This window comes from Aotus nancymaae, unplaced genomic scaffold (genome assembly GCF_030222135.1).
Source record: "Aotus nancymaae isolate 86718 unplaced genomic scaffold, 86718_ANA_hifiasm-v0.15.2.pri h1tg000059l, whole genome shotgun sequence".
In the NCBI taxonomy this organism is placed as follows: domain Eukaryota; kingdom Metazoa; phylum Chordata; class Mammalia; order Primates; family Aotidae; genus Aotus; species Aotus nancymaae.
Window position 1 is genome coordinate 15,267,970 of NW_026988473.1, and position 21,377 is coordinate 15,289,346.

At 44.2% G+C, this 21,377-nt stretch overlaps 1 protein-coding gene across 18 annotated transcripts in view; it reads right to left on the minus strand.

Annotated features, from left to right (window-relative positions):
• The window catches only part of ATG13 (autophagy related 13), a 67,998-nt gene that overhangs the window by 46,199 nt on the left and 422 nt on the right, over window positions 1–21,377 (minus strand). For 7 of the 18 annotated variants that reach the window (XR_010338315.1, XR_010338314.1, XM_064364976.1 and 4 more), the window contains exons 2-3: window positions 20,901–21,010; window positions 1,755–1,810 (exon numbers count right to left, since the gene is read on the minus strand). The exons of 4 other annotated variants lie outside the window; for them this stretch is intronic. The gene's annotated coding sequence lies outside the window, so the exon portion shown is untranslated. The remainder of the gene's footprint in view (window positions 1–1,754; window positions 1,811–20,900; window positions 21,011–21,377) is intronic. 7 more of the 18 variants (XM_064364975.1, XM_064364973.1, XM_064364978.1 and 4 more) reach the window with 4 other exon arrangements.

The window sequence follows — 21,377 nt, forward strand, 5'->3', positions numbered from 1 at the left end:
CATCCTATCTCAGCCTCTCGAGTAGCTGAGACCACAGGTATGTGTCACTACACCCGACTAATATTTTAATTTTTTGCAGAGACCTGGGAGGTGGGTTGGGTGTCTCTGTTTGTTCCCCAGGCTGGTCTCCAACTCCTGGCCTCAAACGATCCTCTCACCTCAGCCTTCCAAAGTGCTGGGATTATAGTTGTGAGCCATGGCACCCAGCCCAGACTAAATGTTTTTGAACAATTACTGAAAAAACAAATAATCCCACTGTTAGATAATGCCTATAAATAATCACCAACTTCCAAATGCTGGACTGAAGATTTTATCACATTACTTTAAGCGCAAAAGATAATCAACAAATGGAAAAGAAGATTTAACTGGATAAGCAGGTTCTCTACATCTTTTGTATTGAAATCCTAATTTTAAACGAAGAAATAGGTGAGGTGGTGGTTCAAACCTATAATCCCAGCACTCTGGAAGCCCAAGGTGGAAAGATTGCCTGAGCCCAGGAGTTTGAAACTACAGTGAGCTATGATTACACCACTGCACTCCAACTTGGGCAATAGAGTGAGACGCTGTCATTCATTCATTTGTACATACATGCATATAGCATTCTACTTAAATAGGCAGATTAAAAAAACATATTTATCTCAACTATCTTCCTAATCCTCAATTAAAAGCACATAAACAAAAAAGCTATAAATAAAGCCCAAAGACAGAAGAGGAAATAACAAATCAAAGATGTCAACAAAATATTGGAAAATAAAAAGTGAAGAGGCTGGGCACGGTGGCTCACAGATGTAATCCCAAGGCTTTGGGAGGCCAAGGTGGGATGATCTCTTGAGCCCAGGAGTTTTTGAGACCAGTCTGGACACCACAGGAAGACTCTGTCTCTACAAAAAATTTAAAAAAAAAATTAGCCAGGGGTGGTGGCATGTACCTATGGTCCCAGCTACTTGGGAGGCCAAGGCAGAAGGACCACTTGAGCCCAGGGGTTCAAGACCAGCCAGGGAACATAGTGACACCTTGTTCTGCAAAAAAGTAAGTAGCCGGGTGTGGTGGCATGTCCCTGTAGTGTCAGCTACGAGGGAGGCTGAGGTGGGCGGATTGCTTGGGCATGGAAGGTCAAGGCTGCAGTGAGCTGTGACTGAACCACTCCACTGTATTCCAGTATGGGTGACAGAGTGAGCCTCTGTCTCAAAAAAAAAAAAAAAAGAAGCCACCTCCAATTTCTTGCCAGGATCAAGCATAAGCCTGCCTATCAGCTTTCTGGATGTAACAAGCAGAATGAGAAATCATGTTAACTGATTTTTACCATATTTGTCTCCATTTGGCCTTTGTAATTGGTGCAAGAAGCAGAATGAGAAATCATATTAATTGATTTTTACCATATTTGTCTCCATTTGGCCTTTGTAACTGGTGCACTCACTCACCACAAAACACACAAGTGGTGTTTGGTATTTCTGAATCTGGAGCCTTCCCTGAACCTTAGCTACCTAGAGCCTCCAGTTTGGAACCATTACTGGGTTCTTGGTTCAAATCAGTTCACTTCCTGCTCCAGCTTCATTTCACTTCTAGGCTGTTGCTTCTTCTGCATTGTTAAACCAGTTAAAACTCTTCCTCTACATTTCCTTTTCCCAAAAATATAGAGAAGCTCGCTCTCTTTTTCTACTTTTCCCATTCTGTTCTTGCATGTTTATATCCATTTTATTCCTTTACTGTAATTTTATATGGCTTAAAAAGAAGTGGGGCCCGAAGCCACATACCTGTAGTCGCAGCTACTCAGGAGGTGGAGGCAGAAGAATCACTCGAGTCCAAGATGCTGTAGAGAAATATAATCATGCCTGTGAATACAGAGCATAGGCAACAGAGGGAGACCCCATTTCTCTGAAAAATTTGTGCTGTATCCAATGCTGCCTGTTACTTAATATCTTTGGGATGACAGAGCCTTAGGAGATCAAAAATAAAATAAATAAACAAAACAGAATAAATATATGGTCACTCTGTCGTGTTTAACCACAAATTTGTAATCACAGTAAAAAATTCCTGATATTATGGAGCTTATATTTAACTAGGGGGAAACTGGCAATAAAAATAATTAAAATATGTTTGAAAGTAATAAATGCGTATTAAGATTAAACAGGGCCAGGCGCAGTGGCTCACACCTGTAATCTCAGCACTTTGGAAGGCCGAGGCAGGCGGATCACTTGAGGTCAGGGACTTCAAGACCAGCCTGGCCAACATGGTGAAACCCAATCTCTGCTAAAAATACAAAGAAAAAAAAAAAAAAAATTAGACGAGTGTGGTGGCAGGTGCCTGTGGTCCCAGCTACTTGAGAAGCTGAGGCACGAGAATCGCTTGAACCCAGGAGACAGAGGTTGTAGGGAACTGAGATCACACCACTGCACTCCAGCCTCGGTGACTGAGCAAGACTCCGTCTCAAAAAAAAAAAAAAAAAAAAGATCAAGCAGGAGAAAAGTGGTAGGGAAGACTCTGCACTGAGATGATATCTGGGCCAGGATCTAGTAAATATGTGAATGAACGATGTGGATATGCAACAAAAACATAGATGTTAAACCTCTGATATAGGGACATTCTTGTCATGCTTGGGAACAACAAGGCTGAGGCTATAGAGCAAGTGAAACACTGTCATATGCTGCTGATCAGAATATAAAGTGTTATAACCACTTAGGAAAACTTTGTTAGGGTCTTTTTTTTCTTTTTCTTTTTTTTTTTTGAGACAGAGTCTTGTTGTGCTGCCCAGGCTAGAGTGCAGTGGCGCAATCTCGGCTCACTGCAAACTCCACCCACCCAAGTTCAAGAGATTGAACTCCTGCCTCAGCCTCCTGAGTAGCTGGGATTACAGGTGCACACAATCAGGCCTGGCTAATTTTTTTTTTTGAGACGGAGTTTCGCTCTTGTTACCCAGGCTGGAGTATAATGGCGTGATCTCGGCTCACCGCAACCTCCGCCTCCTGGGTTCAGGCAATTCTACTGCCTTAGCCTCCTGAGTAGCTGGGATTATAGGCATGCACCACCATGCCCAGCTAATTTTTTGTATTTTTAGTAGAGACGGGGTTTCACCATGTTGACCAGGATGGTCTCGATCTCTTGACCTCGTGATCCACCCGCCTCGGCCTCCCAAAGTGCTGGGATTACAGGCGTGAGCCACGGCGCCCGCCCATGCCTGGCTAATTTTTATATTTTTAGTAGAGAAGGGGTTTCTCCATATTGGTCAGGCTGATCTACAACTCCTGACCTTGTGATCCGCTGCATCCTTGGCCTTCCAAAATGCTGGGATTACAGACGTGAGCCACCGCACACGGCCCATTAGGGTCTTATAAAGTTACTGACCATGCAAGTAATATGATTACAATATGACCAAATAATTCTATTCCTAGGTAGTTACCCACCCAAGACAAATAAAAACATACATCCTGAAAGACTTGTACAAAAATTTTATGGCAACTTTATTCAGAGTAAATCCAAATAGGAAACAACCCAAACATTTAATAAGAGAAAAATGTTTTAATAAATTATAGTGTATTCATACAATGGAGCAAAATAAAAACCAACTCAGCAAAATAAAACCAACCAACAACACAAACAAAAAACCTTGGCCGGGCGCAGTGGCTCACGCCTGTAATCCCAACACTTTGGGAGGCTAAGGTTGGCAGATTACTTGAGGTCAGGAGTTTGAGACCAGCCTGGCCAACACAGTGAAATGCCGTCTCTACTAAAAAAAAATTAGTCAGGTGTGATAGCGGGCTCCTGTAATCCCAGCTGCTTGGAAGGCTGAGGCAGGAGAATCGCTTGAACGTGGGAGGTAGAGGTTGCAGTGAGCAGAGATCGCGCCACTGCACTCCAGCCTGGGCGACAAGAGCTAGACTCCATCTCAAAAAAAAAAAAACAAAAACCTCCTTATGAATACAAATAGATGAATCTCACATAATACAAAGTGAAACCAGACACAAAATTACATACTATGAGTGTGACTGCATCTATGCCATGCTCTAGGAAAGGTAAATGTAATCTCTTCTGATAGAAAACAGATCAGTATCAGATGGGTGAGGTGGCTCACACCTGCAATTCCAGCACTTTGGGAGGGAGAGGTTGGTGAGACACTTGAGGTCAGAAATTCAAGAGCAGCGTAGCCCACATGGTGAAACTCCATTTCTACTAAAAATACAAAAATTATCCAGGTGTAGTGGCACACATCCGTAGTCCTAGCTGTTTGGAAGGCTGAAGTGGGAGGATCACTTGAGCCCTGGAGGTGGATGTTGCAGTGAGCCAAGATCCCAACACTGCACACTCCATCCAGCCTGGGTGACGGAGCAAGACTCCGTCTTCAAAAGAAAAAAAAAAAGAAAACAGATCAGTATTGCTTGGGGCTGGGAATGGAGGTAGAAATGGTAGGGGGAAAAGTTAGTGACAGGAATTTCCATGTTTTGATTGTGGTGGTGATTGTAAGACTTCAGCATTTACCAAAACTTGTCAAACTGTACATTTATAATGGATTTAATTTATTGTATGTCAGTTACACCTCAATCAAGTAGGTTTTTAAAAAGGATTGCTCAGGTTGCTGTACAGAGAACAGACAGATATATATGGAACTCACCTAATATTAACAATGAACAGTTAACCAATTAATATTTCCTTGATTTATTCTAAAAATGAATCCCAAATTCAGTTTTTCTTAGTAACAGTCCTGGCATATTAACAACATTGCTTTCACAACTGTATAATGCCTACTTCTATTTACACAAAATCTGTAAGCAGTAACCTCAAAACTATTACAGAAATAATAGAATGTTTTGCCTGCAATTAAAAAGCACAAAGTATTTGCTGACAAATGCTCAACACTTTGGACGCTAAAATGCAGTTTTTTTTTTCTCTTTTCTTTTTTTGAGACAGAGTCTCACTCTGTTGTCTAGGCTGGTATGCAGTGGCACAGTATCACTGTAATCTCTACCTCCCAAATTCAAGTGATTCTCCTTCCTCAGTCTCCCAAGTGCTGAGACCAGCGGCATGCGCCACCACCTCAGCTAATTTTTGTATTTTTAATAGAGATGGGGTTTCACCATGTTGGCTAGGCTGGTCCTGAACTCCTGACCTTAGGTTATCTGCCCACCTTGGCCTCCCAAAGTGCTGGAATTACAGTCGTGAGACACTGAGCCCGGACAAAATGCTTTTTTTCCTGACCCTTTTTTTTTTTTTTTTTTTTTTTTAGACAAGGTCTCAATCCTTTGTCCAGGCTGTAGTGCAGTGGCCCAATCACGGATCACTGCAGCCTCAAACTCCCAGACTCAGGTGATTCTCCCACTTCAGCCTCTGGAGTAGCTGGGACTACTAGCGTGCCACCACGCCCAGCTAATTTTTTGTAGAAATGGGGCTTTGCCTTGTTGCCCAGGCTGGTTGCCAACTCTTGGGCTCAAGCAATCCTCCCATCTTAGCCTCCCAAACTACTAGGGATTGCAGGCATAAGCCACTGTATTTGGCCCTAAAAATGCTTTGGCAACAGAGCGAGACTCCGTCTCATAAAAAAAAAAAAGTGGCCAGCCACGGTGGCTCAAGCCTGTAATCCCAGCACTTTGGGAGGCAGAGGTGGGCAGATCACCTGAGGTCAAGAGTTCGAAACCAGCCTGGCCAACATGGCGAAACCCCATCTCTACTAAAAATATAAAAATTAGCCAGGTGCAATGGTGGGTGCCTATAATCCCAGCTATTTGAAAGGCTGAGGCAGGAGAATTGTTTGAACCTGGGAGGCGGAGGTTGCTGTGAGCCAAGATCGTGCCATTGCACTCCAGCCTAGGTGACAGAGCGAGACTCCATCTACAAAAAAAGCCGTGCGCGGTGGCGCGTGCCTGTAGTTGAGACTCTGTCACAAAAAAAAAAAGCTTTTAAACTCACGTTTATCATATGAGAACATTTAGTTTTGGGGAGCATTAAAATTAAATTTATAATTTGACATTTTTCTTTTTTTTTTTTCCAAGACAAAAGTCTTGCTCTGTCACCCTGGATGCAGACACACTCATAGTATGCATTTCTGTGTCTGTTTTCACTTTATATTATGCGAGAGTCATGTATTTGTATTCATAAGGAGGTTTTTTGTTTTTTGAGTTTTTTTGAGACAAAGTCTCACTCTTGTCACTCAGGCCGGAGTGCAGTGATGTGATCTCTGCTCACTGCAACCTTCGCCTCCCGGGTTCAAGCAATTCTCCTGCCTCAGCCTCCCAAGTAGCTGGGATTACAGGCATCTGCCATCATGTCCAGCTAATTTTTGTATTTTTGTAGAGACAGTTTTGCCATGTTGGCCAGGCTGGTCTCAAACTCCCGGCCTCAGGTAATCTGGCTGCCTTGGCCTCCCACAGTACTGGGATTACAGGCATGAGCCACCGCACCAGGCCTGGGCTAATTTTCTTATTTTTAGTAGAGATGAGGTTTTCCCATGTTGGCCAGGCTGGCCTCAAACTCCCGGCCTCAAGTAATCCATCCACCTCAGTCTCTCACAGTGGTGGGATTACAGGATTACTGCACCCAGCCTTATTTCTTAAGTGAACAGTGGAAGAGCAGATACAATCCTTTCCTGACATAGTCCTTTTTTTCTATAGCAAATACGTTTATATTTTACTCCTAACACTTTGGTTTCAAGGGTAGGTGTGCAATAAATGAAGAGGGGAAAATACTTCTTTATAGTATAATGCAATAAATAAATGTAAGAAGAATAGCAGACTTAGATAGAAAATGACAATTTTGTAACCATTATAGGAATAACTGGTTCAAGCAAATCACCAAGGTATGCTAAAACTTCTGGGTGAAACTTTATTTACAAATGAGATATTTACAAATCTATGAGAATACAGGTTACTACTTATTAATTACGAAGAGAAACCTGGTGGATACAATCTTTGATGAGATAACATACTGACATTGGGGCTGAGAAATCAATACCCCAGGCAGGTTGCGGTAGCTCATGCCTGTAATCCCAGCACTTTGGGAGGCCGAGGCAGGCGGACAGATAGCTTTGTTCAGGAGTTTGAGACCAGCCTGGGCAACATGGCAAAACCCTGTCTCTACTAAAAATACAAAAAGTAGTCAAGGGTGGTCGCACATGCCTGTAGTCCCAGCTATCCAGGAGGCTTAGGCAGGAGAACTGCTTGAACTCGAGAGGCGGAGGTTTGTAATAAGCCAAGATGGCACCATTGCACTCTGCCTGAGTGACAGAGGGTGACTCTGTCTAAAAAATATATATATGTATCTCTGAAGTGGGCCAAGTGCAGTGGCTCATGACTGTAATCTCAGACTTTGGGAGGCCAAGGTGGGTGGATCACCTGAGGTCAGGAGTTCGTGACCAGCCTGACCAACATGGTCAAATCCCATCTCTACTAAAATTACAAAAAAATTAGCCAGGTGTGGTGGCGGGCGCCTGTAATCCCAGCTACTCGGGAGGCTGAGGCAGGAGAATTGCTTGAACCCGGGAGGCAGAGGTTGCAGTGAGTCAAGATTGCTCCACTGCACTCCAGCCTGGGCAACAGACTAAAACTCCATCTCCAAAAAAAGAAAAAAATTCTCTGAAGTGGACTTTCATCAACAAGGTAGACTGAACTGATGCTGTCAGTTCCTCTTCCCAGTACAAACACATAAACATGCAGGCAAAGTGACAATAAAAGGCCGGGTGCGGTGGCTCACGCCTGTAATCCCACCACTTTGGGAGGCCAAGGAGGGCGGATCACGAGGTCAAGAGATTAAGACCATCCTGGCCAACATGGTGAAACCCCATCTCTACTAAAAATACAAAAATTAGCTGGGCGTGGTGGCGCACACCTGTAGTCCCAACTACTCGGGAGACTGAGGCAGGAGAATTGCTTGAACCCAGGAGGCAGAGGTTGCGGTGAGCTGAGATCGTGCCACTGCACTCCAGCCTGGTGCCTGGCGACAGAGTGATACTCTGTCTCAGAAAAAAAAAAAAAAGACAATAAAAATGTTCTGACACACAGCTGAACTAGAAAAAATGAAAAACTGAGATATCCCAGATTCTATACAAAGAGTACAGTCAAAGCCACAGATGTAAGGGCAATCTGATGCCAGAGAACCAAGGCCTATGGGGGAAAAGGGTTAGGTCCCTTTGACAAACACATGAGAGTACAAGAACAGGGTTAAGATTTATGATCTTAACCTTATAGGCAGGTCAAGGCCCTGTACCCTAGATAAAGCCCCAGGACCAAGTGCTCCTTTCCTGGATCACAGATGCTCAAAGAATCCTGAAGAAGCCACAAAGAGGTTTGCCATCTATCAGGGCAAGGTTGAGAGACGGGCAACTTGTTCTCAAAATATTAAAAGCATAAGAAAAAGCAGCACATAAATGTAAGATTCAAAATCAAACTACCTACGTGCATGATAAGGAAATGAAAACCCAAGAAATTAACCTCAAAATCAGTCTTGAAACACTGAAATCCCAAGAAACAGGTAGAAGCAAGGCTGGATAGCCTTGGGAGAAGCTGTCACAGTCCTGAATCAACAACCTGCTGCCAGTACACACTCATAACTCTTCCCCTCAACTTTTAGGTAGACAAATTCATCATTTTATAAACTACAGACTTCATGTAAAAAAAAAATATCAAAACTAAAAATAATAAGCAAATATGGCTAGGCTCAGTGGCTCACATTTGTATTTTGGGAGGCTGAAGCGGACGGATCATGAGGTCAAGAGATTGAGACTATCCTAGCCAACATGGTAAAACCTCATCTCTACTAAAAATACGAAAAAATTAGCTGAGTATAGTGGCATGTGCCTGTAGTCTCAGCTACTCAGGAGGCTGAGGCAGGAGAATCGCTTGAACCCGGGAGGTGGAGGTTGCAGTGAGCCAAGATAGCACCACTGCTCTCCAGCCTGGAGACACAGCAAGACTCCGTCTCAAAAAAAAAAAGCAAATATTAGAAGCTACATATGTGAGATAGACTAGGCAAACTGAGAAGAAATCTGCTTATTTTTGAACTTGTTAAACCAGTAAAAAAAGAGAAGGGGCCAGGCACAGTGGCTCATCACTACCTGTAATTCCCAGCACTTTGAGAGGCCAAGGTCTGCAGATCACTTGAGCCCAAGAGTTCAAGGCCAGTCTAGGCAACATTGTGAAACCCCATCTCTACAAAAAATTAAAAGAAAAAAAAAAAGCCAGGTATGGTGGCATATGCCTGTGGCCCTAACTACTTGGGAGGCTGAGGTGGGAGGGTTCACTTGAACTTGAGAGATCAAAGCTGCAGTAAGCCCTGATTGTATCACTGACTTCCAACCTGGGCAACAGAGCGAAACCCTGTCTCAGAAAAAAAGAAAAAAGGGAGAAAGAAACTTAAGGCAGCCAAAGTAATACTAGAGTTCAAATCATCAGGTCACAGTGTGAGCATGAAAAAATTAGGCTTGCCGGGCGTGGTGGCTCATGCCTGTAATCTAAGCACTTTGGAGGCCAAGGCAGGCGGATCACCTGAGGTCAGGAGTTCAAAACCAGCCTGACCAACATGGTGAAACCCCATCTTAAAAAAAAAAAGAAAAAATTAGGCTTATAATGATCTGAGTATAAGGTAGCAAGGAAAAGAAGTTTTGAGAAACCACAATGAGGGATACTGGGAATAGAGAGTAAGTGGGAAGAGGGGATACAGATCTAGCTTTTTTTTTTTTTTTTGAGACGGAGTTTCGCTCTTGTTACCCAGGCTGGAGTGCAATGGCCCGATCTCGGCTCACCGCAACCTCCGCCTCCTGGGTTCAGGCAATTCTCCTGCCTCAGCCTCCCGAGTAGCTGGGATTACAGGCACGCGCCACGGTGCCCAGCTAATTTTTTGTATTTTTAGTAGAGACGGGGTTTCACCATGTTGACCAGGATGGTCTCGATCTCTTGACCTCGTGATCCACCCGCCTCGGCCTCCCAAAGTGCTGGGATTACAGGCGTGAGCCACCGCGCCCGGCCCAGATCTAGCTTTTGAATTGCAGAGGCAGGGCTGATTTAGAACACTGAGAAGGTAGTAGGTTGATTTCTTTTTTTAAAGATCACATTACTGGCTGGGTGCAGTGGCTCACTCCTGTAATCTCAGCACTTTGGGAGGCCAAGGCAGGTGGATCACCTGAGATCAGGATTTTGAGACCAGCCTGACCGACATGGTGAAACCCCATCTCTACCAAAAATACAAAAATTAGTTGGGCATGGTAGCAGTCGCCTGTAATCTCAGCTACTGGGGAGGCTGAGGGAGGAGAATCGCTTGAACTCGGGAGGCAGAGGTTGGAGTGAGCCAAGATCATGCCATTGCACTTCAGCCTGAGCGACAAAGCGAGACTACGCCTCAAAAAAAAAAAGTTACGTTACTTTTTCTTTTTTTTTTTTTTCCATGGCTGCTCTTAAACTCCTGACCTCATGATAGGCCCGCCTCAAACTCCTGATCTCAGGCGCTGTGATGGGTGCCTGTAATGCCAGCTGCTCAGGAGGCTCAGGCAGGAGAATCACTTGAACCCAGGAGGTGGAGGTTGCAGTGAGCTGAGATTGTGCCATTGCACTCCAGCCTGGGCGACAGAGCGACACTGTGTCTTAAAAACAAAAACAAAAACTAAAAAACCTGAGATACAATTCACATACCACATAAATCACCATTTTAAGGTGTACAACTCAGTGGTTTCAATATATTCACAGACATATACAACCACAACCACTATCTGATTTTGGAAACTTTTTTTTTTTTTCAGACAAGATCTTACTCTTGTCATCCAGGTTGGAATGCAGTGGTGTAAACATGGCTCACTGTAGCCTCAACCTCCCAGGATCAGGTGATCCTCCCACCTTGGCCTCCCAAGTAGTTGGGAACAACAGGCGTGTGCCCCCATGCCATGTTAATTTTCTGTACATTTTTGTAGACGCAGGGTTTCACCATGTTGCCCAGACTGGTCTCAAATTCCTGAATTAAAGTGACCTGCCTGCCTCTGCCTCTCAAAGTACTGGCATTACAGGCATGAGTCACCACACCTGGCCTAGAACATTCTCATAATACCAAAAAGAAATCCTAGCTGAATAATGTCCATTATATGGAATATCTTTTTGTTTAGTGATAGCACATTGTGTTTGCTGATTTATCAGTTGATAGCCATTTGACTTGTCTCTGCTTTTTGGTTAGTATGAATAATATAGCTAACAACATCCATGTCTAAGTTTTTACATTAACATATGTTTTCAATTCCCTTGAGTATATAACTAGATGTGAAATTCCTGGGTCATATGGTAATTCAACATTTAACTTTTTGAGGAACTGCCAAATTGTTTTCCAAAGCAGCTGTATCATTTTATATACAGCAGTAGGTTGAAATTTAAGATTAGTATATAAATTAAGGACAGTCAGGCATGACGGCATACATCTGTATTCCTAGCTACTCAGGAAGCTGAGACAAGAGGATCACATGTGGCCAGGAATTCAAGGCTAAAGCACACTATGACAGCACCTGTAAACAGCCACTGCACTCTAGCCTAGGTTACATAGAGAGATTTTGCCTTTATAAATTTTTTGTCTAAAAAGGCGCAAAGATGACAGATACTACGTATGGGTCTTTCTCTTCCTTTTTCTCCAAGTAATTGGCTCTTTTTCACAGTCCCACTTTGTGTTCTCCCATACTCTTTTTTTTTTCAGACGGAGTTTCTCTCCTGCTGCCCAGGTTGGAGTATAGTGGCATGATCTCAGCTCACTGCAACTTCTGCCTCCTGGATTCAAGCAATTATACTGTCTCAACCTCCCAAGTAGCTGGGATTACAGACGTGCACTACCATGCTCAGCTAATTTTTTTTTTTTGGGTAGACATGGGGGTTTCACCATGTTGGGCAGGCTGATCTCGAACTCCTGACCTCAAGTGATCCATCAGTCTCCCAAAGTGCTGCGATTACAGGCATGTGCCACTGTGCCCAGCCCTAATCTCTTTTAATCTATAATATACAACTCATAACCACATGCTATTGCTGTACTCCTTTAATTTCAATATTCTTTGCCCCTAGTGGGCTGAGTGGTTCATTTCCTTAAATGCTTTGGTAAACATTAAAGTACTGATTTGAGATTTTTCTGCTTTTTAATAAATTCTGCTATAAGTTTTCCTCAAGTGCTGCTTTCAATGAATCCCATGAGTTTCATTATGTTCTGACTACCTTTTATCTTAAAATGCTTTCTGGGCCGGGCGCGGTGGCTCAAGCCTGTAATCCCAGCACTTTGGGAGGCCGAGGCGGGTGGATCACGAGGTCAAGAGATCGAGACCATCCTGGTCAACATGGTGAAACCCCGTCTCTACTAATACAAAAAATTAGCTGGGCATGGTGGCGCGTGCCTGTAATCCCAGCTACTCAGGAGGCTGAGGCAGGAGAATTGCCTGAACCCAGGAGGCGGAGGTTGCGGTGAGCCGAGATCGCGCCATTGCACTCCAGCCTGGGTATCAAGAGCGAAACTCCGTCTCAAAAAAAAAAAAAAAAAAAAAAAATGCTTTCTGATATCATTTGTGGATTTTTTAATGCATAAGCTTGTTTTAATTTTTATTTTAGCTTCAGAGGTATATGTTTAGGTTTATTATACAGATAGATTGTGTGTCATGAAAGTTTGGTTTATTATTTGGCTTGGTATATATTATTTTGTCACCCAGGTAATAAGCATACCACTCGATGTTTGTTTTTTTTTTTGAGAGGAGCCTTGATGGTTGCCCAGGCTGGAGTGCAGTGGCGCAATCTCGGCTCACTGCAACCTCCACCTCCCAGGTTCAAGCAATTCTCCTGCCTCAGCCTCCCAAGTAGCTGGGACTACAGGTGCATGCCACCATGCCTGGCTATTTTTTTTGTATTTTAATAGAGACAGGGTTTTATGGTGTTGCCCAGGCTAGTTGCAAACTCCTGAGCTCAGGCAATCTGCCCACCTCTGCCTCGCAAAGTGCTGGGATTACAAGTGTGAGCCACCATGCCCGGCTAAAGTTTCTTTTAATATACAAAATGGAGCCGGGCGTGGTGGCTCACGCCTGTAATCCCAGCACTTTGGGAGGCTGAGGCGGGTGGATCACGAGGTCAAGAGATTGAGACCATCCTGGTCAACATGGTGAAACCCCGTCTCTACTAAAAATACAAGAAATTAGCTGGGCATGGTGGCGTGTGTCTGTAATCCCAGCTACTCAGGAGGCTGAGGCAGGAGAATTGCCTGAACCCAGGAGGCGGTGGTTGCGGTGAGCCGAGATCGCGCCATTGCACTCCAGCCTGGGTAACAAGAGTGAAACTCCGTCTCAAAAAAAAAAAAAATAAATAATATATATATATATATATATATATATATACACACAAAATGGTAAATATTTTTCTTTCTCTCAGAAAACAATTAAATGGGAGCTATAATTTGTAAGACTTCAAACTACTTTGTTTTCCAATGTTTGTATTGTGGTTAACACCTAATGTAAAATTTACCATCTTTTTTTTTTCTTTTGAGACGAAGTCTCATTCTGTCGCCCAGGCTGGAGTGCAGTGGCACAATCTTGGCTCACTGCAACCTCTACCTCCCAGGTCCAAGCAATTCTCCTGCCTCAGCCTCCTGAGCACTACTCCCGAGCCACCAGGCCCAGCTAAGTTTTTTGTATTTTTAGTAGAGACAGGGTTTCACCCTGTTAGCCAGGATGATTTTGATCTCCTGACCTTCTGATCCGCCTGCCTCAGCCTCCCAAAGTGCTGGAATTACAGGCATGAGCCACCATGCCTGGCCAAAATTTACCATCTTAACGTTTTTTTGTTTTTTTTTTTGGAGTTTCGCTCTTGTTGCCCAGGCTGAGTGCAATGACACGATCTTGGCTCACTGCAACGTCTGCCTCCGGGGTTCAAGCGATTCTCCTACCTCAGCTTCCCCAGTAGCTGGGATTACAGCCATACCTGGCTCGTTTTTTGTATTTTTAGTGGAGACAGGGTTTCTCCATGTTGGTCAGACTTATCTCGAACTCCCAACCTCAGGTGATCCACCCGCCTCAGCCTCCCGAAGTGCTGGGACTACAGGCGTGAGCTACCACGCCCGGCCCCATCTTAACCATTTTTAAGTGAAGAGTTTAGTGGTATTATTCATTCATAAAGTTGTGTAACGATCACCACACCATCTCCAGATCTGTTTTCATTTTGTACAGCTGAAACTATGTAACCATTAAACAGTAACTCACATTCCACATTACTGCCAGCCCTGGCAACCACTATTCTACTTTCTGTCTATAACTCTGAATACCCTAGGTACTTAAAATAACAGGAATCATACAGTATTTGCCTTCTTTGTGATTGGCTTATTTTCACTTAGCATAATGACTTTAATCATCCCTGCTTTAGTACATTGCAAATTTACTTCCTTTTTAATGCAGAGTAATATTTCATTATATGGACATACTACCCAATACAAAAATAGATGAATACAGTATAGTTAGTACACTAAGTTTTTTGTTTTGTTTTGCTCCGTAGCCCAGGCTAGAGTGCAGGGGCATGATGTCGGCTCACCACAATCTCCACCTCCAGGATTCAAGCAATCCATGTGCCTCAACCTCCCAAGTAGCTCAGGACTACAGGTGCGTGCCACCACACCTGGGAAATATTTGTATTTTTAGTAGAGACGGGGTTTCACTATGTTGGCCAGGCTGGTCTCAAACTGCTAGCCTCAAATAATCCAACCACCTCAGCCTCCCAAAGTGCTGGGATTACGGGTGTGAACCTCCATGCCCGGCCTATAAATTTTAGGTGACAGAGTGAGACTTTGTCTCAGAAAAAAAAAAAAGCGCCTACAAGAGTATTTACCACACATGAGATACTCACTTTACCTTTTACCTTTTACATATTTCTCTAAGGACCAAGGAACATTATACAAATTGATCATGCTCTTGACCCCACACAAAAAATTTCCAAAATAGCCGGGCGCAGTGGCTCACGCCTGTAATCCCAACACTTTGGGAGGCCGAGGCGCGTGGATCACGAGGTCAAGAGATCCAGACCATCCTGGTCAACATGGTGAAACCCCGTCTCTACTAAAAATACAAAAATTAGCTGGGCACGGTGGTGCGTGCCTGTAATCCCAGCTACTCAGGAGGCTGAGGCAGAATTGCCTGAACCCAGGAGGCGGAGGTTGCGGTGAGCCGAGATCGTGCCATTGCACTCCAGCCTGGGTAACAAGAGCGAAACTCCGTCTCAAAAAAAAAAAAAAAAAAAAAAATTTCCAAGATAATATTGCGCCCAATCCAATAAACTAGAAATAAACAATGCAAGGTTAACCATGTGTAAATTAAGAAGCTTTTTTGAGACAGAGTCTCACTCATTCATTCAGGCTGGAGTGCAGAGGGGCCATCACACTGAAGCCTCAACTTCCTGGGCTCAAGTGATCTCCCACCTCAGCCTCCCAGTAGCTGAGACCATAGGCATACCCCAATACCTCCAGCTATTTTTTTGTATTTTTAGTAGTGATAGGGTTTCACCATGTTGCCCAGGCTAGTCTCAAACTCCTGAGCTCAACCAATCTGCCCATCTTGGCCTCCCAAAGTGTTGATATTACAGGTGTGAGCCACTGTGCCTGGCTAATTAAAAGTTTTTAATAAGAAACATTAAATTAAAAATTGAAGTTATGGCTGGGCGAGGTGGTTCACACCTGTAATCTCAGCACTTTGGGAGGCTGAAGCAGGCAGATTACCTGACTTTGGGAGTTCGAGACCAACGTGGCCAACATGATGAAACCCCATCTCTACTAAAAATACAAAAATTAGCTGGGCATGATGGTGTGTGCCTATAATCCCAGCTACTCAGGAGGCTGAGGCAGGAGAATCACTTGAACCTGGGAGGTGGAGGTTGCAGTGAGCTGAGACTGCACCACTGTACTCCAAGCTGGGTGACAAAGCGAGACTCTGTCTCAAAAAAAATGAAGAAAAAAATAATTGAAGTTACAAATTATATAGAAATTAACAAAATGGAAAATGTTTGACAATAAAACTAACAAAATACAGCAAAAAGAGAATTCAGAGGAAAAGTTATGGCCTTAATTGCATTTATAATAAATGCTTAAATAAATGGGGTGAAACAAAGATAAAAGCCATACTTGAGTCCAGGCACAGTGGCTCACACTTGTAATCCCAGCACTTTGGGAGGCTGAGGTCGGAGGACTGCAAGAGCCCAGAGGAGTTTGAGACCAGCCTGGGCACAGAGCCAGATCTTGTCTCTAAAAAACAAATTTTAAAAAAAAGCCATACTTAACTAGGGACAATTTTACAACCAATACCACGAATAAATAAGGCTAACATATGGTTTCTTGAAAATTCCAGGAGAAATAGAATAAAGGAGAAAAACATACTTAAATTTATATTTAAAACAGGGTGTCGGCCAGGCGCTGTGGCTCACACCTCTTATCCCAGCACTTTAGGAGGCTAAGGCGGGCAGATCACAAGATCAGGAATTCCAGACTAGCCTGACCAACAAGGTGAAACCTCATAAAAACACAAAAATTGGCTGGGCGTGGTGGCTGGCGCCTGTAATCCCAGCTACTCAGGTGACTGAGGCAGAAGAATTGCTTGAACCTGGGAGGCGGAGGTTATAGTGAGCCGAGATCGAGCCACTGCACTCTAGCCTAGGAAACAGTGAGACTCTCTCAAAAAAAATAAAATAAAACAGAGTTATCATCTATATTTCACTAAGTATTTCATAAGTCATCTTTCTCCAAATGACATAATAGCTATGTGGTATACAAAAGGAATTGGGAGGTAGGGGAAAACTCCTAAAGATTAGAAAGAATTGACCGGGGTGTGGTGGCTCACATCCATAATCCCAGTGCTCTGGGAGGCTGAGGCGAGCTGATCACTTGAGGTCAGGAGTTTGAGACCTGCCAGGCCAACATGGTGAAACCTCTTTTGTACTAAAAATACAAAAATTAGCCAGGCGCGGTAGTGTGTGCCTGTAGTCCTAGCTACTGCAGAGGCTGAGGCAAGAGAATCACTTTAACCTGGGAGGTGGAGGTGCAGTGAAAGGAGATCCTACCACTGCACCCACCCTAGACAACAAAGTAAGTCTCAGTCTCAAAGGAAAAAAAAGAAAAAAAAAAGATTAGAAAATAAATAAAAACAAAGTAAAAAATATATATATTAGAAAGAATGTTGGAGCCAGGCGCAGCAGCTCACGCCTGTAATCCCAGCACTTTGGGAGGCCGAGGTGGGTCAATCATGAGGTCAGGAGTTTGAGACCAGCCTGACCAACATGGTGAAACCCTGTCTCTACTAAAAATACAAAAATTAGCCAGGAGTGGTGACATGCGCCTGTAGTCCCAGCTTCTCAGGAGGCAGGAGAACTGCTTGAACTCAGGAGACAGAGGTTACAGTGAGCTGAGATCATACTGCTGCACTACTGGGCAACAGAACAAGACTCCGGCTCAAAAAAAAAAAAAAAAGAAAAGAAAGGAAGAACATAAAATGATGCTTAATCATTTATTTTATTTATTTTTTTAAGACAGAATCTTGCTGTATCGCTACAATGTCGTAGTCTCGCCTCACGGCAACTTCCGCCTCCTGGGTTCAAGCAATTCCTCTGCCTCAGCCTCCTGAGTAGCTGGGACCACAGGCATGCACTACCATGCCTGGACGGTTTTTTTTTTGTTTTGTTTTGTTTTTGAGACAGTCTTGTTCTGTCGCCAGGCGCCAGGCTGGAGTACAGTGGTGTGATCTCAGCTCACTGCAACCTCCGCCTCCCGGGTCCAAGCAATTTTCCTGCCTCAACCTCCCAAGTAGCTGGGACTATAGGCGCATGCCACCACACTCAGCCAATTTTTGTATTTTAGTAGAGACGGGGTTTCACTATGTTGGCAAGGATGGTCTTGATCTCTTGACCTCGTGATTCACCTGCCTCGGCCTCCCAAAGTGCTGGGATTACAAGTGTGAGCCACTGCACCCGGCCTTTTTTTTTTTTTGTATTTTAGTAGAGATGGAGTTTCACCACATTGGCCAGAATGGTCTCGATCTCCTGACCTCGTGATCCACGTGCCTCGGCCTCCCAAAGTGCTGGGATTACAGCCATGAGCCACCTCTTAACTATTTCTTTACTATTTCTTTCACATGTATGAATCAAAAGTGAAGGCAGTATTTTCCAAAACAGCAATACTAAGTTATTATTCTTTTTTTAGAGAGTCTCACTCTGTCGCCCAGGCTGGAGTGTAGTAGCACGATGTTGGCTCACTGGAACCTCCGCCTCCTGGGTTTAAGTGATTCTCTTGCCTCAGCCTCCCCAGTAGCTGGGACAACAGGTGTGTGACATCACGCCTGGCTAATTTTTTGTATTTTTAGTAGAGACAGGGTTTTATCTTGCTAGCCAGGATGGTCTTGATCTCCTGACCTTGTGATCCACCCGCCTTTCGGCCTCCCTTACAGGCCTGAGCGACTGTGCCCAACCAAGTTATTACTTCTTTTCATTTTATTTTTCTGCTCCATGGTAGGTTTCTGTAAGCTATAACCTATGAATTCTTGATTTACCTTTTTATTGAGAAGACCCTACTAAGTTCAGCCATGCATGTTAATTGCCAGGCCGGGCATGGCCACCCCACCCAGCCCCTTGGGAGGATGGGAGGATTTTTAACAAACTGGCCCACATTTACTCTTTAGTTAAAAGCAAGAAATCGGCCAGTCTCCTTGGCTCAAGCTTGTAATCCCAGCACCTTGGGAGGCCAAGAGGGGCAGATCACCTGAGGTAGGGAGACCAGCCTGACCAACATGGAGAAACATACAAAATTAGCTGGGCTTCGTGGCACACACCTGTAATCCCAGGTACTCGGGAGGCTGAGGAAGGAGAATCACTTGGACCTGGGAGTCAGAGGTTGCAGTAAGCCAAGACTGTGTCATTGCACTCCAGCCTGCGCCACAAGAGTGAAATTCTGTTTCATAAAAAAAAAGGCGGGGGGGGCAAGAAATCTACCTTCCAAGGGCATAAAAATAATGTTTAAATCCCTTTGGAAATTTTAAAATGCTTTCAAAGATTTAAAAACCAAACTTTAGAAAGGTTTGATTCCCCCTGGCAGCCTCATTTGCATTCTTCCTCTGTTCTGTCACAGAATATTTTCAGATATTTGTGTGTGTGTATGTGTGTGTTTGAGACAGAGTTTTGCTCTTGTTGCCCAGGCTGGAGTCCAATGGCGTGATCTCAATTCACCGCAATCTCTGCCTCCTAGGTTCAGCAATTCTCCCACCTCAGCCTCCCAGGTAACTGGGATTACAGCCATGTGGCACCATATCCTGCTAATTTTTGTATTTTTAGTAGAGACAGGGTTTCTCCATGTTGGTCAGGCTGGTCTCGAACTCCTGATCCCAGGTGATCCGCCCACCTCGGCCTCCCAAAGTGCTGGGATTACAGGCGTGAACCACCACACCCAGCCTATTTTCAGTTTTTACTGGTCTCCACAATTTGATAGGAAGCAACTCTATGCACTTTCCTTTGCTAAATACATGCAGGAAAAATGGTTTATGTAAATTCACCTTACTCAGCTCCACACTTCATGTTAGAAGTTACTTTAGAATCTTCTGGACCTAAAGTTCAAGTAAACTTCCTTCAAGATTAAGCTCCTGGGTCGAACTCACTGGCTTATATATGTAATCCCTACACTTTGGAAGGCTGAGGTGGGAGGATTCCCTGAGCCCAGGTATTTGAGGTTAAAGTTAGCTACAAAGGCGCAACTGCACTCCAGCCTGAGGGACAGAGCAATACCTTATCTCTCACAGTAATAATATTAATTGTAAGGTCTCTTAGGCTGACTGACGGTGCCATGGACACTATGTTAACCTCTGTGACCTGCACAGACACTCCAGACGAGTTCCTGGAAAATCTAACATAACTGGAAGAAGAATAAATGATCAACCCCTGTGGTGCCTACTTAACTTTGGAGACAGTCTCTATTGTTCCTTATTCCAGCCCTAATTCATAAGGCCATTGGACTCTGTAATAGACCTTGGTCAATAACCTATGACCCCCTCCCAGCTTGCAAACCTACAACACCCTCCCAGCTTGCAAAAAACCCGCCCTAAACTGTAACTTTCCACTGCCCACTCCAAACCTATAAAACCAACTCCTATCCCACTGCCCTTTGCTGAGGCCCTTTTCAGCCTCAGCATGACTGCACCCAGCTGAATAAACAGCCATATTGCTCACACAAAGCCTGTTTAGTGGATCTCTTGATTCAGCACACGCATTTTAACATTAATAAAAAATTTTAAAAACCAAAAAATTAAAAGACTTCTCCTAAGCTGAAAAATGGAGAGTTGAAAACAACAAAAACCTTATAATTGAGCTGGAGCCACTACATCCACAAATAAAAAGGATAAACACTCATAAAACAACACACAATATCTGGAAGCTGACAGTGTAAACGAAGAGTCCATTGTTTCTTATTATCATACATCTCCCATTGAACGTGTCCAATAAATTCTATCACCTTAGGAGATGAATTTTAAACTAAGTGTAATGAGAAAATAGGTAATTTCTCTCTCTCTTTTTTTTTAGACGGAGTTTTGCTCTTGTCGCCCAGGCTGGCATGCAACAGCGCAATCTTGGCTCACTGCAACCGCCGCCTCCCGGATTCAGGCAATTATCCTGCCTCAGCCTCCCGACTAGCTGGAATCACAGGCGCCGACCACCACGCCCGGCCAATTTTTGAATTTTTAGTAGAGACAGGGTTTCACCATGTTGGCCAAGCTGGTCTTGAACTGCTGACCTCCGGTGATCAACCCGTCTCGGCCTCCCTCTCTTTTTTCTTTTTGGCTGTGGGGTGGCCAGACAACGAAGAAATACAAGTGAAATGCTACGCTGAATTGACCAGGCTAACTGGGAACTCACTGGAAAAGTGAAAACTGAGATGAATTAGTGATTAGCTCAAGAAGGTGCTTAGCCACTTACCCCTCTTTAATGAGAATAGATCGCTGGTTTCCACAGGTCGTTCCACTGCCAGTAAGAAGACAGTCGTGAACCTTGGGTCCCTTTTTTCACTAGTCAACAGTCACCCTCACCTACACGCGGAGTACATATTTGGCACTCAACAAATCTTGATTGAATGAAACCCTACCTCACTCATATAGGCACCTAACCCCGGAGTTATGGCCCCCCCAAATTACCTCCAAAACGCCTGACGACCTAACCCAAAGAGCTGAAAAAGTAGAGAGGAAAGCTCCGGGGTGGAGGAGGATTCTCTCTCAAACAGGCAGGGGCCACGGGGCCTACACCAACCCAACTTCCCATAGAAAACTCAGGGGCCCAGCGGATTGAACCGCGGCTAATTCCCTTCCACTTCCACAAAGTAGCAGCCAACGGGCCGCAGATCCATAGCCTCCCATCCGGGGGCGCTGAGAGATCTTGGGGTATCCCCCCTCAAAGTTA